The 12,304-nt window shown below is 38.0% G+C and overlaps 1 protein-coding gene across 2 annotated transcripts in view; it reads left to right on the top strand.

The window, feature by feature from the left end:
• The window catches only part of LOC144792874 (uncharacterized), a 53,542-nt gene that overhangs the window by 17,566 nt on the left and 23,672 nt on the right, over positions 1-12,304 (top strand). For both annotated transcript variants that reach the window (XM_078668073.1, XM_078668074.1), the window contains one exon: positions 156-229. The gene's annotated coding sequence lies outside the window, so the exon portion shown is untranslated. The remainder of the gene's footprint in view (positions 1-155; positions 230-12,304) is intronic.

Below are 12,304 nucleotides of genomic sequence, written 5' to 3'. Positions count from 1 at the left end.
TCATTACTACAAATGCATTAATTAAAATACTTTGCTAAATACTTTTAGATAGGAAGTTATTTAAGAACATACAGACACTTTTGTAAGAGCATAAATGAATTTTTTTAAAACATTATGTGAACTCATTTATAAGGCTTCTTTTCAATCTTTACTAGGTTGCCACTCATATATTGGAAATCAGACTGGAAACATTGTTTGTCAGAACATCATCAGTGAAAACATCACCAAGGTAGAAGTATCTATTTTTTGTATATATCCACCTGTAAGTACAGAAATAGTTAGAAAAAGAACAATATCAACACTTTATATATATATATATATATATATATATATATATATATATATATATACCAACATTGACAATTGTTTCATTATTAAGCATTGCTAATTCTTTATCCAACACTCGCTAGGACAAAGTACCTTTATTTTATTAACAGCCTAAATAGTAAAACATAATCACAATATCCGAAGGGTATATATATATATATCAGAACAAATAGAACTCCTCAATATATCTATCTATATATATATATATATATATATATATATATATAGATATAGATATAGATATAGATATATATAGATATATATAGATATATATATATAGATATTTATAAAGCATTTTTGCAAATAAAGTACCTTAATATTTGCTTTACCGTCACATAAAGACAAATAGGTACTACCTTCACATAAAAGTAAATAATTACTACCTTCAAATAATATATATATATATATATATATATATATATATATATATATATATATATATATTACCTACTGGCGGTCGCCAGTAGGTATATATAGTTAGGATTTTTTCTCTATGGGTTTTTTGAAAATTCTATGTCTAATAACTTTGCCGTTTGTGGACGGAATTGGCTGAAATTTTCAGGAAAATGGCACATTTTGTTTCTGAGCAGCCTTTGAAAATTTGGGGGGGGTTCGTCAAGGGGGGGCCGAGAAAAAAGGGGGGTCCCAAAACGCGTTTTTCCCATGTTAATTTCCATAGGGCGGTTGGCCTCACTTTTAGCCCGAACGGCTGAATGGATTTGCACGAAACTTGGCAAAATTGTAGGGACTGGTAGCCCGATGTGCCTTTTGTAGGTCTCAATATATGTGCTCCAGTGGATTTTGAGAAATTAACGTTTAAAAAAAGATATATATCTGTAAGCGCGGACCAGGCAGCGGTCTGGTTCGCGGACTTTTCGCGCAACGGAGCTTTGTGAAGCGAAGCTGATTGGTTCTCCGGCGTCTGTCAACATTCCAAACAGTCCGTAGCGGCCGCCATCTTGTCTCTCGGTAGGATCGAGAGACAAGAGGAGGCGAAAGCGAAGGGGCAAATGACCATAAGGGGGAATAGTAGATCCTCGCTGACCCCCTAGGTTTGATGTGGAGGTTTTAAAAGGGCCCCGCGGGGCAAAAAAAAAAATAATAATAATAATCGAACGGCTGAATGGATTTGCACGAAACTTGGCAAAATTGTAGGGACTGGTAGCCCGATGTGCCTTTGCTAGGTCTCAATATATGTGCTCCAGTGGATTTTGAGAAATTAACGTTCAAAAAAAGATATATATCTGTAACAGCGCTCCGCTTCGCGTACTTTTCGCGTTACGGAGGTTTGCGAAGCTGATTGGTTTTTCGGCGTCTGTAAACATTCCAAACAGTCCGTAGCGGCCGCCATCTTGTCTCTCGGTAGGATCGAGAGACAAGAGGAGGCCAAAGCGAAGGGGCAAATGACCATAAGGGGGCATAGTAGATCGTCCCTGACCCCCTAGGTTTGATGTGGAGGCTTTGAAAGGTTCTCGCAGGGCAAAAAAATATATACCGTTTTTTTAGTTTTTTTGCGTGGAGTGCGCTCGGTTCGCGAACCGGGAAGCGTTCTGGGGAGCGTACTTTCTTGAAAATTAGTGAAAAAAGTTAGAGTACAATAATAATTGTGAGTGATCAGATGTAGGGTAGCTCTGAGAAGAGCTTTTGGGTTTATGGTACATTTAGGTACTTATAAGTAGGTACCAATGCACATTCTTAAATTCAGAGTGAAAACTCTGTTGCCCTCATCTGAGAAGTGAACTCCATCTCCTCTGTAGATATCTTGCATGTAGTAACGCAAGTTATTGTTGTACAGGGAGCCCATTCCATGGTCTCTCATGTAAGCTGAAACAGATTTGTTTACATGCTTCCTCGATTTCTCAATTTGTGGACAAAATTGGTTCGACCACCTCCATTTCTGTCTTTGGCATATATTTGAATATACCAAGGCAGTCTGAGGAAAAAGTGCCATCAATTGCTCAAAGGTGTCCTTTAAAAGCATTTCCAGACCTACCCCAGTCAAAGTGCCCAAATCATTACCTCCACAGTGCACAATTAACAGGTCAGGTTTTGGCAAATGCATAAAGGTTTTCACCAATGGTATCAATTGGTGACATTTTAATCCTCTGTGGCCAAACCACTTAATTTCCACATCTTGTAAATTGAGGTTAGGTAAATTCCTGTTTTCAGCGTACCTTTGAGCCCAATAGATGTAGCTATGTCCAACAATCCAGACAGAAAACATGGCGAGAGAAGGTTCTCCTGCAGTCAGATGAAGTGTGGCAATGAAATGGCAGTTGAAAAAATGAGAGTGTAAAATGAAAAAAACTGAGGAGTTTCTGTGTTAATGAAGCAGTAAGAGTGATTGGTGGATTTTGATTGCTGAAAACAGAAAGTTAGTGTGCATGGATGAGTTCGTTGAAAGATGTATTTTGAGTGGCGAAGAAAAAATCATTAAATGAAAGAATGCTTTGGATATGCAGGTGCACTGAGAGTTCAGAGTTCAATTGCAACATTGTTGTGTGAGAGGTCTTGCAAGAGGTGGTTGCTATGCAGAAAAAGCAGAGAGGGGGCAGAGGGGGGAAGGGTTTTGCTTTGAAAAAAAGTGAGGGAAGAGTTTTGATTGGGTGACATGAGAGATCTGTGTGAGGAATTACAGCATTTCTGTGCTTTTGATAGCTGCAGACTCTGGAGTGCATACCTTTTGCTCTGCTGAAGACAAATTGGTGTGTTTCTGAGACTGTTTTGAAACTCAAAGTACTTGCTAAGGTGAGAAAAAATTTCTTTAATTTAGATAGAAAATAGTGTGCTTTAAGGAGAAAATTATGAAGAAAGTTGTGTTTTTCAAATGTTGCTTTGTCTCAAGTGTTTCACAAATAGATTTTGTTTGTTTGAGAAATTGTAATTGGAGAAAATGTGAAGTATTAGTACTGACAGGGCTTTTATGTGCATAGGAGCTGTGGAGTGTTTTCAAATTATGACTTGTAAATCGTTTTTGAGAAAAAGCAATGGTTTTAATATTGATGAGAAGGACATAATGGTGTCTGCTTCTTTATAAGGTAATTGAGAGTCTTTCCCATTTCAATGTAAGAAGTTTGTCTGTGGAGCAAATTGCTTGTAAATATGCTCCCACCTGTGCATGGCAAATTTAGATTTTGAATGTTTCCGTTACATAGGCATGTTAAAGGTGACTGAAACATGCTGCAAAGGCAATCAAAAAATGCTTTTATGTGTCTTAAGGACATTTTAAGTCATTTCCCCATGTGCAGTGTTTTCAAATTATGAGTTGAAAATCGTTTTGGAGGTAAAGGAATGTTTTCAAAATTTATGTGCGCCATATGACCCCAAATTTTTTTTTCAGGGGTGCAGCAGGGTGTTCTTGAGATACCCCTGCACCGTCGGAAAAATTCGTAATTTGCGATGAGGTAATTGCTAATCGCAAATTGCACCTTCATTCCTATGGGCCTCCTGCTGCATGGAAATGAATGGGTAATCTTGCTGAAATGCAAAGTCGAATCTGTATTTAAAAGGGTCTGCACCTCTGTACGGGTGTTCGCTATGTGAAGCACGAAAGTTTCACGGGCCGAACTCAAGGCCACCTCTCTCTGAGACAAAAGAGCTCTTATTCTTGCCATGCTGTTGAAATGTGCTCCCAAGGTTGGTATTTGTGGCCAGATTGAAAACTCCCTATGTTCATGTGTGGGAGGAAATAGAACATTTCTGCAGCAAATAACCCGTTCATTTACTGTTACGATAAAATGAATACTTTTAATTAACCCAGAACAATCTTCATTATTGAGCATCAAATAACTACCATTTTCCAAGAACTTGAACGTGGGGATGATAGCAGGAACTGGCGTGCCTTGCAACACGCAAGCCATATTTGGTCGGTGTTTGTTGCATGAACCGTGTAACTGTCTGTGCCTACACATTAGTGAATGATCTGGCGTCTCAGTGCATTCCTCTCCATTCAGATAAAGTTCTTGATCATCTTTGAAAATCTGTATGTGTATGGAAGCGACCAGACTTGATGAAGAAAACCACTACCTAAAGGTTAATAACGACCTATTGGTATATATTTCATACAATTTGAAAACTTATATAAAGCAAAAGGCAGCGTTATTAAACCGTGGATAAGGCACGTTGCCAAAGCAGTCAACCTTTTGGATTTATACTGGAAATGTTAAAGGAAGAATTACGGAGTAGGGCCTGTAAATCTTTAATAGACAACGAGTAAAATTACTCCAACCATTGTATTCCTCTAACTCCGGGATAGTAGGGGTGTTTAATTTTTTAGAAGTAGCCAATCCAAAGCATTTGGTCTGGGAAATTGTTTCATTCACAAACAACATATGTTTTGGGATGAGACATGCACGGTGGAAAGCCTCAGTGCCTTGTACCTGCCAGGTTCGTGAACCCCAAACTGATGTAGATCCTGGATATTTTTACTCTGTATTACGTTAGCATGGTCTCATTACTGGTTTAAACGCCATTTTTCCTTTTTTGTAACTTCTGCACACGACACTTAGTTGTTGCTTTAGCTTTCAGCCTACCTGCGTCAAGATCTATGCCTGCTTCAAGCAGGCGCAGGGTTTTGATGTAGCTTTGTCCTATCTGATTGTAAATGCGGCACACCGTGGGTGGCAGAGCAGCGGTGCACGTTAACTGGTGCATCCCTGGGGATGTGCTAGTTAATATAAATCTGCCCCTTTACATTTAATTATGTGCAGGGGACACAGAGTAGGTGAGGTTTATCCAAGGTTAAGAAGAGATGAGTCCTGTTCAGTGAAAAATTGAAGATAGGCTTCAGTATATTATATACTTAAGTAGTGTGTTAAGTTTTTGATGACTGTTATTAATTTACTGTTGGGTAATAGTGGTTAATAACATTTTTTATTATATTTTACCACAGATTCAACTGCACATTATTTCAAGATTTTAGGATGCCTAGCAAAGAAAGAGTAAGAAAGGCTGGAAAACGTCAAAGACAGCAGGAGCATGGAATATTGCAGCAGTCCTCTAACAAAAAGATTTGTCAAGTCACCAAGAAAGCACCGGGTAAGAGTCGAAAAACAGTCATAAGAAATATGTGTAGTAAAAAAAATATTACTACAGAAAATGTTTCACTCCAGAAAAGGAGACCGAATTCAAATGGTAAGGAAAGGCCAATGAGAAATGTTACTGCTAGAGTAAGAGATAACTCTATGCATGAAAGTAGAAGGAAACAACAGTTTAGGGATATTCGTAAACGAATGTTCCGCAACAGGATAATTGGGAATTTGTTAAAAAATATTAAGAAAGGTCAGCAGAAAGTGGTTTTTTATAAGAGAAAAAAAATAGTTGAGAAAGTTATTGATCAGGCCTTTGAAATTAAACGTAAGTTATTTATTTTGACAATCAATAGAATTAGGAAGCTAAACAAGGTAATTTATGATTTCAAAAGAAATAGTAGATGGAAGAGAATAGTTAATCGTAGTAATTTTTGTGAAGTTTTTTCTGGAGAATGGATGCATAGTTCAAGCTCTGAGGCATTTTTTAATGAGGAGAGTTATTTCCAGGATAATGATTTGGTGCATGCAGTTGACACCAGTGGTCGAGCTTATGAAGTGAAAGATGGTTGTCCAGTTGAAAAAGAAAAACTTGTGAGAACAGAGATAGAAGAGGTGTTAGGTAATGAGGTTTTAGGGAGACGTCCTAAGGGTCCTGTGTACACCTGGAAGTGTAGTAGTATTTGCAGTGTACGACAGGATTCCATCAATTTGCTTTGTGATTTTATACGGTCATTTAGTAAGAAAAGTTTGAAGCAGAAAATGAAGTTGTTGCAAGAATTAGATCCTTGCAGAGTGAGAGAAGTGATAGGTTTGCATGGTCATTCACTGGCTTGTCTTTCCAGGAGAGTATGTCAGAGTGTTTTTCATCATTTCAGGATGCTAGCAGTGCATCATAATAAAGTGAGGAAATTAGTTAGAATGTTGTATTATGCTAAGAGTCCAGCAATTATGCTAAAACAATTATGCGCTGCTCTTTTGCATGGTTCTGAAATAGATGTGAAAAATATATGTGAAGAAATTGAGTTTTGTTACTTTGGAAGTAAAGAGGAGAATGTTGAAATTGACCAAGAAGAAGAGAGTAATGTGGAAGATAGTGTACAGGTTTCCAGTACAGATAATTTCCAGAGGGAAATTGCGACGTTTGAGGTGAAATCAAGTGAGAGGCCAAATTTCACTTGTGTGTGTTGTCGACGCACTTATTATAAGAATCAGACTAAGTTAGTGGATTTATATGGAAAAAGTGAAAGGGAAAATAATAGTGAATGGAAGGATTTTACAACATACTTGATGGTAGAAAATTGTTTTGATTTGGGATTGGATCAACGTGTGTGTACTTATTGTTGTAACAAATTAAATCAAAACCAGATGCCTGCTAGAGCAGTTCATAATAATCTGGAATTGGTTGAAATTCCTTCTGAATTGAAGGATTTAAATACTTATGAATCTATTTTGATTCAAAGTATCCATCCCTTTCAGGCTATTGTAAGAATGGAGCCAAAGACAGGGAAATTGCCTCCATCAGATTTACAGAGAGGATTAAAGGGAAGAGTTGTTTATTTGCCTCTAGATTTGAAGAAAAACATTAACACAATTGGAGTAGAAAAAGTGGAAGAGGAACCTCTGGTTATCTTAGTTAATGGGGTTCCGACAAAGAATAAGAAAATATGGCAAGATTTAGTAGATGTTAGGAAAGTCAAAAGGGCAACATTGTATTTGAAAAAATATAATAAATACTATAAAAATGTATATGTTGCAGAAGAGGAAGTAAGTGAGGAAGAGGATAGCGATTTGTGTGCTGGTCAAATTGAGAAAGTAGAACCCTGTACTAGTGAAGAAATATATGAACATTATAGTGTTCATCCTTTGCATTCCAAGGAAGTCATGGGGAATGCTATTGAGTTGTTTCAAATGAAACAAGCGAAAGGGAGTCCCATTAGTGTTTGGGAGGAAAGTTTGGAAGCTCGGTGTTTCCCACAGCTTTTTCCAACAGGTCAGGGAGGAAGATATGATGAGCGACCTCATCAAATTCCTGCTTCTGAATACCGGACTTTGCGATTGTATGCAGGAGATCCTAGGTTTCGACAATGCATTCCTTATTTGTTTCATCTCCTGTTTGAAAGCGATCTGTCTGGACTGTCATATGCAGTGAACCACATCTTGAAAAGTGGTATACACATGCAAAACATCTCGGCAAGTGACTTTATGGATAAAGTCAATGTCCAAGACAGTATTTTGGATTCTCACCTGATTAATCTCATGGCGTGTCAGCGTGGTACTAATGAGTACTGGTACCGTCGTCATGGTGATTTAAAATGTATGCTGAGGAACTTAGGAACTCCCACATGGTTCCTCACTTTGAGCTGTGCTGAGTATGGCTGGGAAGACTTACTTGAATTTCTATGAGAGGCAAATGCTAACGTAGAAAACATCGAATTCAAGACACCCGGAGAACTGTGCTCTTTGGATCCAGTCAATGTATGTAGGTACTTCAATCATAGATTTGAAGGTATGATGTCTTTCATCATGAATAAGAAGAATCCACCTCTTGGAGAGGTGTTGGATTTCTTCTGGAGGAAGGAGTACCAAGCAAGAGGTGCTCCTCATATACATATGTTGCTGTGGATCAAGGATGCACCTAAATTTGGAACGGATGCAGACGACTCAGTGATGAGTTTCATAGAACAGTATTCTACGTGTGCTGTTCCAAACGCAAAGGAGAAAAAAAGCCTAAGAGAAAAAGTTCTACGTTTCCAAAGCCATCGATGTGGAAAGTACTGTCGTCGTAAATTCCGGAACAAAGACAAGTTCTACACCAAATGTCGTTTCGGCTTTCCACGATCGGTGATTTCTAAAGGAAGAGTGAACAGTTTGATGTCTTCGCTGCGACATAATGTGATGAAGAAATCACCTAAAAACACATACAATTTGAAGAGGAACGAAGAGTCTAAGTACATCAACGACTACAACCCGGTGATTTTGTCCATGTGGAATGCTAACATGGATATACAGTTTGTGGCTGATAACTGTATGGCTGTGGCTAGGTATGTGACATCTTACATCACCAAAAAAGAGAAGACAGAATTGAAGGATATGTGGGAGGACATTTCCCATGAAAAGAGCCTCAGCAAGAAGTTGTACAGTTTCAGTCTGAAGATGTTGTCGCATCGAGAAATCGGAGCTTACGAATGTTCTGACCGGTTGTCTTCAGCAAGTCTCTATGCCAAGTCCAGGAGTATCGTTTGGGCGAGTGTTGGTCTTGCTGCAACGCGTAATCGAGTTCTGAAACCTGTGCGGGAAATTGAGTATTTGGCGGAAAAGGAGCCAAACAGTACCGACATTTTGAAGAGCAACATGTTGGATACATATTATCCAAATCGAAGCAGTCACCTCGAGAATGTTTGTCTGTATGAGGTTCTGCAAAATTACATATTCAAGAGGAACATCAAAGAAGATACTGAGAAAGGAGTGTATGCTGTAATAGGAAGTGAGGGATGTCTGGTCAAGCAAAGAAAATGCCACTTGATAAACCATCGAAAATTGAGTGGCGAATCTCCTGAAAAAAAGGAGTTTTTCTATTTAGCACTTTTGCAACTTTTTAAGCCTTGGCGTGCAGAAGAGGAACTGCTTGGAGATTTCCTCTGTTACGAAGACTCTTTCAATGCTGCCAAGGAGACCATAGAATGTCCTGCTTTTCCCAAATATGTAGAAATGTTGAATGTGGAAATTGAGCAGGAAGCAACGATTGCAGCCGAGATTGCCAGAGACAGTTCTCAGGACAGTCAGAGTTCTGCTTCATTGAGTCAGGATCCACTAGGAGGACCTCTTATCGAAAATGAAGCTGCCACTGCTATGAATGAAGTGGAAAGAGCCATGGCACATGCTCAGGAGGATGCGGTTAACTTAGAAGAGTTGGAAAGACAACTCAACGTTGAGCAGAGGAAAATATATGACGAACTTACCATGCAAATTGATCATGGATTAAGTCATGATAAGAAAGAGTGCTCATGTACGTCGTTGAAGCCTGTCCGACTGTACGTGAGTGGAGAAGCGGGAACTGGAAAAAGTTTCCTTATTAAAGCAATTTCATGTTATTTGCAGGAAAGGACAGAGTCATCGCTGTCTTGTGTTGTCACCGCTCCAACTGGACTGGCAGCACATAACATTAAAGGGATTACTTTACATCGTTTACTGATGCTGCCAGTGGAGCATGACAACAAATTAGAATATCACAAGCTATCTGGAGATGCTTGTTTTGAAGTTTCAAGAGTCTTGAGGAAAATGAAACTTCTTATCATTGACGAAGTAAGCATGGTTTCCAATGTTATGCTTGCCTTTGTGCATTTGAGAATGCAAGAAGTTCTCAAAACAGAGTATGATGTGTTATTTGGTGGCAAACACATCATTGTTTTTGGAGATCTTCTGCAGCTGACACCAGTGAAAGGGCAACCTGTGTTCAAAATGCTCACGCATGAAGATACCAGGAAGTGCTTAGGGAGTATTGGCAACGTCAATATATGGTTAAACTTCAATTATGCTGAACTGCATGAAAATATGCGTCAGGCAAAGGATGAAGTTTACAAGACTATTCTACAAGATGTTAGAATTGGAAAAGTGACCGAGCATGGGAAAGAAGCTTTACATGCACGATTACTGACAAATTTATATCCAGACGAAGATGTTGTGCCTGAGAATATTTTTCAGAAAGTTACTGAGAAAAAATCTGGAATATGTTTGATGCCAACTCTTGCAGAATGTGCCAAATTCAACAACAAAATGTTGCATTTAGAAAAGCAAGAGATTGTGAAATTGGAAGCTATTGACAGAGTAGAGCATATGGGATCAACAATTATTTTGTCTGAGAATCTGAAAACAAAATTGGATTCATTAGAGAAGAGTATATCTAAAACTGCGGGTTTTGAAAAGACTCTGAATGTGTGCTTGAACTGCCGTATAATTTTAAGAAGGAATTTACATGTTGAAAGAGGTCTGGTAAATGGATCAATGGGTAATGTTGTTGATTTTGTGAAATACAGAAATAGAGATGGAATTGAATTTTTAAAAATTAAATTTGATGGCATTGAGGAAGTACAGCTAATTGCTCGTTGTTCTGCTAGATTTTTGCTTGTAAAAGACTTATATGTTCGTCGTAAGCAGTTTCCTGTTTGCTTGGCATATGCGGTGACAATCCATAAATCGCAAGGTTTAAGTGTAGACTGTGCATTGGTGAATATTGGCAGTTCTGTGTTCAAGGAGGGTATGGCATATGTGGCATTGTCACGAGTTAGGACTTTATCGGGATTGTACTTGATTGAGTGTGATGTCACAAACATTTGTGCGGATCTAGATTGTGTTAAGGAATACAATAGGTTGAGAAGAGAGTATGCGCCACATTTGCCTCAGTATCCTTTGTTTGAGAAACGTGTGGTAGGCCGGAAACGAAGAAATGTGACCAATACTGGGGAGGTTGTAGCAAAAAGACGAAAAGTTGATGAACCTGAAATTATAAGCAGAAACAAAAAGGATTCTGTTGAAGATGTTGTTGGTTTTCAATTTGAAAACAGTTCTGGTGTCAACTGCTATGCTAATGTAGTGGTTAATGTTGTCTTTTCTCTAGAAACTTTAAAAGAACAGATTGTGGTCAATTCGGATCAAAGATTTTGCAGTTTGTTAAATTCTGTGTTAGAGAAATGTAGCACTGATAGAACAAACATAGAAAGTGTGTCTGAAATTCGAAATCTGTTAGACAGATGTTCAGGCCAAACACAATTCTCTCAAAATAGTCAGCAAGATTGTCAGGAGTTTTTAATGTATATGCTTGATGTATTGCATGATGAAGGTGTAGATGTAGATCACCTGTTTGGGCTTTCTTATCAATGGCAGCATGACTGCGAGAACTGTAGGGTATCAGCTGCTACTAGTGTAGACTCAGAAAGATTTATATATTTAACTTTGCCAGACAGTAAATCAGTCTCTTTTAATAAGCTAGTAAAAGCAGCTGATCACAACATGGAGTGTAGCCAATGTAAATCTGAAATGATGTCCACTTTATTTATACGAACATATGGCCAGTATGTCATTTTAATGTTCCAACGATGTAGGCCTGATGGAACAAAATTGACAACTTTAATTAAAAATTTTGTGGCTTCACAGTTGTCAATATCAGGAAGGACTTTTGTAACTGTAGCAATTATATATCATGATGGTCCTTCAATAACATCAGGACATTATACAGCTTATTTAAAGTGTAGAAATGGCTGGTCATTCTGCAATGATTCTGTTTTAATTTTCAAAAAAAAATTGCCATATGACCTTAAAAACTCTTACCTGGTGTTTTTAAAACCAAAATTTTAGGGAAAGAATCTCGGGATGTGCTCTGAGGAATTTCAAGAAGTTCTTATGGCTCCTACACTATTTGGCCTTGAGGATAAGTGTAGTACAGAGACATAACTTTTTACCATAACACTGGACGTTATTGAGAAATACGTGCACTTTGAATGAGTTCAGAAAAACTATTTCTTTTTATAAGCTAATTGAAGCAGCGAATCAAAACATGGAGTAGAGGGAATGTAAGTCTGCAATGCTGTCTACTGTTTTACATTGCTTTGTGATTAAAAGTGATGTAGAGAATTAAATAATTGTACTAGTCATAAAGGTAGTGTAAGTCTGCTTCATAGTAAGCAGTATCAGTGTGATAGGAAATGTAGAACATGATTGAGCAAGAAGGGGAAGATATTACTAGTCCAGGATTGTGTAAATGATCTTCAACATTTTAATTCTGAAAGTTGCGGAAATGCGAAAAGACGGGATTGGCTTACAAGAAATCCAAGAGTTATACATGGCTCTGACACGATTTGGCCTTGTGGAATCGTGTGGTAGAGAGCGAGAAGTCATTTATTGTATGTAACATGTTTTTGAAAACGATGGAGGTTTTCTTTCAGAAAGTGGCG

Source organism: Lissotriton helveticus, chromosome 11 (genome assembly GCF_964261635.1).
Source record: "Lissotriton helveticus chromosome 11, aLisHel1.1, whole genome shotgun sequence".
In the NCBI taxonomy this organism is placed as follows: Eukaryota; Metazoa; Chordata; class Amphibia; order Caudata; family Salamandridae; genus Lissotriton; species Lissotriton helveticus.
This window is presented reverse-complemented; position numbering and strand designations above follow the sequence as displayed.